Genomic DNA, 6,051 nt, shown 5'->3' with positions numbered 1-6,051 from the left:
CTCTCCTCTCATCTGACTGTGTGTGTGTATATGTTTAAGGCTTATCTACAACGTTATTAAGTTGTTTACCTGAAATTACTTATTACATTCAAAACAGTTGATTCAGAATGCAGCCAGCATGCCGACTAAAAAAATAAACCTCTAGTGGCAGTGCTGTATGACAGAAAAATAATCCCTCTGCTAGAGTCTTTTGAGGGGAAGCTGTTGCATGTGCTAACTTCCATATCTACCACATCTCCTGTACCAAACTTCTCAGGATTCTGCCATGGCAGTCTTCCCTCTGCAACATTAGACTGATGTCATCCGAGGACAGGGACTTGAGAATGCTGTTCTCCTTCCCGGCATAAAGGGCATTGGGCCATTATGAATCTAAGTCAGTGGGTGCAGCATGGTTCTGAAAGGCAGTATACTTTGCCAATTGGTGCTGCTGAATCTCTTCCTGCTTCTGTCCATGGTTCCAGTGTCCAAGCTGAACATTCACATGGTGATGCCAACCTCCACTTTGGTGGTTGGTTGGCATCCTGTAAATGGGGTAAGCAAATCAACTTCATGTTGAATCCCACTGTTAGACCTGGCATCATTGGCTTGAGTTTCCCTTCCATTTTGACGGATTGCCTCCTCTGTTTTGATATGTTTTTGCTTGTTTTATGCTTTGGGCACTGTGCCACAGGTAATTAGTGCCACAGTGCAAGTGCTCCCTATGTTAAATTTATGTACTAGTGGGTTATTCCATGATTGGGTAATTTGATTTATCTGTCAGCCTCTAGTACAGTGCACCATGTGTGCCCAGGGCTTGTAAATCAAATGCTGCTGGTGGGCTTGCGGTACAAAAGGGGGTGGTGATGGACGGAACATCTGAACTAATCAAACACTCACACCCAGTCAAAAGATCTGGGTTTGATCCATCACCGTTCTTTAGCCCACTCTGCCACCCCAGTTCAGACATGGCTATATGCAAATCAGTCTGACCCTGTGCCTCATGGGAACAGTCCAGCCCGAACTGCCTTGCAGCACTGGTTGTGCCACCCATATAACCAGCTCAGCTAAGTGTGTCTCAAGCCTGCCATTGCAAGGCCTGTGTGCGGTCTAGCACTGCCATGTCGACTTGGCCAAGTGAACCCACTTGCCTGTCCTTAAACCTTCCCTTTGCTTCATATTAGACCCCCCTATGGTAGGCCCAAGGGCAGGGTGCCTTGTAAGTATAAGGTAGAACATGCTCTGATGTGTGTAGCATGTTCTAATAGTGAATTACAACCATTTTCGTTTTCCACTATTGAAGACTACCTGTTCTCATAGGTTAGAATGGGCAGTTAAATAATTACATTCTTATAATCCTAATTGACTGAGGGAACATGGTACAAATTCGAATTTAGTATGCCTGAACTCAGAATAATAAAGTACATCTTTTAGTAAAGTTGGTTTTAATATTCTGTGTTTGAAAATACCACTTTTAAAACATAGGTATTTTCTTGCCTAACTGTCCAGGCCTGCCTCTGCTAGGTTGTGTATTCCTTGTCTGGGTTTGTGAGTGACAGGGCTTGGGGATTCCAGGAGACAGGCTGGGGCAGAACGGTGGTGAATAGAGAGATCTGCATCTAGATGGGAGGGAGGAGTTGCACCTGGGACCTGAATAGGGCTGGGCCTTCCCTCTACGACGCTGGCTCCACCTCCTGTGGCTTGGCTGATGTCTCTGCCCTGCAATGTGAAAGGAGAGGAGGAATCATGTCAGCAGAGTGCTCCAGAGCTGTATCTTCCCTCCCCTGTGCTGGCTCCACCTCCTGTGGGGCAGCTGATGTCTCTGCCCTGCACAGTGAAAGGAAGAGGAGAGTCATGTAAACGAAGTGCTCAGGAACTGGTTTGGACTAGGTAGAGGCCTCTCTGCCTTCAGAGAACAAAGGATTTTGGGGTATAAATATTGCGACCCTGATCCCAAGAAATTAGATCACTTCTGGAACAGGAATCCTTTTGCCAAGGAGAAGAACCAAGGAAGCAGCAGGAGTTTAACTGTCCCTCTGCCAGTGTGCTGTTTGCTGGGTTGGCCTGCAGTGGTTGCTTCATTGCCAAGGAAAAAAGGAGAACGAACTTTTTAAGGACTTTCATCATCTACAGAATATTCTCCAAGGGCTTGAACTTTGCTTGCCTCCTACTGAAGTCTCAGGGACAAAAGACTTCATCTCAAGCTCCCCTCTGAATTTCCTTGCTGGGAATTCTCAACTCCAGACATTTGCGTGTCGCTGGAAGCTGGAAGCGTGACTCATCAAGAAGGAAGCGTGTCGCCGCCACAGCTGAAATCGTTGCATCACCAGAGAAGCGAGCCTTCGCCGCATCTCCCTGGAAGCGTGTGTTCATCGAAGCTGCCTGCTGTCGTATCACCGGAGAAGTGTGACGCCATCTTGAGAGTCGCCATCGCATCACCGGAGTAGCGTATCGCAGGACCTGTCGCGGCTCTAAAGTACAGAGTCGTCGCAAGGCTGCAAGGGCATCATTGCATCGTCATCACATCGCTGCATCAAGGGCGCCATCTTCTCGCATCGCAACCGGATCATCGCATCGCATCAAGGTGCCATCTTGCGCGCCGCAACAAGCCCGCAGGCCGAGAATCTACGCATCACCTCTGCACCGGTAAGGATCACGACGCATCCAATACTCTGCGCAAGCATTGAGACACAACGCATCATCTCCTCCGGGTCACGGAACCGACGCATCTCCCATTTTGCGAGCTTTTTGTTTACTTTGCGTTACGCATCTAGGTACTTTGTTGAGAACTTTGTCACATTTATCATCAACTTGAATTAAGCAACTTTAATCATCTTTTAAGCAACCTTAAGTGCAGTATTGGGGATTTTTGTCTTTTGTGGTCTTGTGTTAAGTCTATATAAAGAATACTTCTTTTTATAAAACCTGAGTTGTGTCCATCTGTAGTGTTTTCACTGTATTACTGTGTATATTCACAAATGCTTAACACACTGCCTCTGAGATAAGCTGTCTGCTCATGCCAAGCTACCAAGGGGGTGAGCAGGGGTTATTAAGGAGTGTAATCCCCTTATCCTGACTTAGAAGTAAGGGTCCCTATTTGGACAAAGGTGAGTACCATTGCCAACTAGAGACCCCCTGATCTAACACCCTCCAAAAGGTGCTCTCAATGGTGAATGCTAGAACTGCTGTAGGTTGAGAAAGCACAGTGAGGTGAAAGGAATTGCCATATGACTTCAGCAAAAGGAATGGCTGCAGGCCTGAACCACATGTTTGGAACACAAGTATGAACCATTGTTCGTAAAACATAAGTACATTTGCTTTCGTAAATGTGCTTAGCTGATAAGCGCATAACCTCTCCTAAGGTATGGAACGTCAACATGTACCAACCAGTGCATAGATAGCAAACTCACTTCTCAGCCACATACACAACTCCAATACTCCTAAATAATGGTATATAGGGCCAAGTTCGAGTGCTCATTGGAGCAAATAAAAATTAGTAATTGTGAAGCTGGTCTTTTTTCCATTAAAATCTCCCCTGAGTGTACTATCATGGGATATCTCATTTATCACCCCCCTGGGGGCTCTTCATTGTTCGCTGATAGCCTATTGGAATCGGTGACTCAGCCGGCCTTACGCTATAACAAATTCATCTTATTAGGTGACCTTAATCTTCATCTTGAGGATGCGAAATGCGTAGAGGCCCAATTGGTGATATCCTCTTTGAAATCCCTGATGCTCACTCTCCTGGATGAGACGCCTACGCATCAGGTGGGTCATCTTTTGGATCCCATATTTTCTAATTGGGATGGTATCAGAGTACTCCCTCCTATCAGAGTTACGTGGTCTGACCATTATCTCATCCCATTTAATATAACAGGCAGATCTAAAAGGGATATACCTGAGCGACCTATTTTATGCAAACGCAGGAAATGGAACAATTTTAGTCAGGAGACATTTGAATCCATGCTTATGCTAGGGAAACCTCCTCTTAGTAAAACTTTTAAGGAAGCATGGACGGAGTATGAGGATTGGGTATCAAAGGCGCTGGATAAGGTTGCCCCATGGACCCATAAAGCCCCAGCTCGCAGGACGAAGTCTGCCCCCTGGTACAACGAGGAACTTCGTGCAGCTAAAGCCAGATGTAAAAGACTGGAACGTCTGTGGCGTAAAGACTACGATGTTGGCCTGAAAGAGCTATACATGAGCAGTCTAAAGGAGTGCCATAGGCGGATTAATAAGGCGAAAGGATTATTCTTTAAAGAGAGATTGAATCTGCTGAAAACTCTTCAAAGGAGCTCTTCTCTATCTATAAGGAGCTCACGACTCTCACTAGGACGGAGACCAACGACCTTCTCTCCACTGAAATATGCGAATCTATCACTGATCACTTTGTAAACAAGGTGGAGCGGATTTATGTGTCTTTTCAGCAGGGAACATCTGAAGAAATATTGGCTAGGGATATTGGCACAGGACTGTCTACTAACGCATGCCTTAATGAATTGACGGTCCCCCTGAGGGAGGAACTGATAAAATTAATCATGAGTATTCAGTCAGGTTCCCCTATGGATGTGGCACCCCCTAGGATTCTTAGGAATCATGCCCACCTCTTATCAAGTTATATAGGTAACCTGGCTCTTCTTTCCTTCCAAGAAAGATTAGTGCCGGAGGAATGGAAACTCGCACAGGTGGTTCCAATTAAAAAGAAGGCTACCCTGAGCATTTCTAACTTGGACAATCTCAGGCCCATTTCTCTTTTGCCGTTCTGTGCCAAAGTGGTGGAAAAACTGGTTACCAATCAGTTGGTTAAATATGTGGAAGATAACCAGCTTCTTCACCCCTCCCAATCTGGCTTTAGGGCGAAGTATTCGACTGAAACTGCCCTTCTTTTTTCCACAGAAGTGCTTCACCAGAAAGTGGACGAAGGACAGACGGCCGCTTTGATATTGCTGGACCTATGTGCGGCATTTGATACCGTGTCGCACCCCAGATTGCTGGCCCGTCTGAGTGAAATGGGAGTTGCCGGCCCAGCACATGAATGGATGGTCTCCTTCCTGGCGGGCAGACAATTTCAAATACACTGCCCCCCCTTTAAATCCACGCCCCGAATTTTAAATCAAGGGGTCCCGCAGGGTTCCATTTTAAGTCCTGTATTGTTCAATCTTTACATGGAACCCCTGGCCAGGATGGTGGAATCTTATGGGGTGAATATCGTAACCTATGCGGATGATACGCAACTGGTGGTCACTCTATCCCATAACCCAGTTGAGACGGCTGGTAATTTCACGGAGTGCCTTGTGGCACTGGTAAATTGGATGAAGTGTAACTGTCTTCACCTAAACGGCAACAAGACGGAACTGCTTGTGATTGGCTCCTCACCTTCAATCTGGTCATCAGCTTGGCGGCCCACTGACCTGGGTCCTACACCTATCCCCTCAGACACTGTGAAGAACTTGGGTGTCCTTTTGGATTCCAAGCTCACATACTCTCAACACATAGGTAAGATGGCGGGGAGATGCTATGGCATTTTGAAGGTCCTGCGGAAGATCTTGGATCTCCTACCTATGAGAGACAGGAAAATTCTGGTGCACTCACTGGTTACGTCCCATCTTGATTATGGGAATGTCCTGCTCTGTGGCCTCAGTAAAAGGGGATTGACCCAGTTACAATGTGTCCAGAATGCGGCGGCGAGGCTTGTGCTGAAGCTGCCGAGGAGGTCGTCAGGTAAACGTGCGCTTCAGCGCCTGCACTGGCTCCCCATGAGGGAACACATTAGGTTTAAGACCATGTGCTTTAGTCATCGTATTGCACATGGCAGGGGTCTGGTCTACCTTCACAAGTTGTTAACCATCTATAGTCCTAGGCGCCTCCTGAGATCCATGGGCAGTATGCAGTTTGTGATACCTCGCATGTATAAAGTACGGATGGGAGGGCGATCTTTTAGATTCCTGGCCAGCCAACAATGGAATGACCTTCCTGTTGAACTGCGGATGGAGCTGTCGGAAACCAGCTTCCAGCAGAAACTGAAGACCCATCTATTTCCGGAAGATTAGTATTAACTCAGGGTTTCTTTTTCTA

This window comes from Lissotriton helveticus, chromosome 1_2, assembly GCF_964261635.1.
Source record: "Lissotriton helveticus chromosome 1_2, aLisHel1.1, whole genome shotgun sequence".
Lineage (NCBI taxonomy): Eukaryota > Metazoa > Chordata > Amphibia > Caudata > Salamandridae > Lissotriton > Lissotriton helveticus.
Note: the sequence above shows the minus strand (reverse complement) of the source record.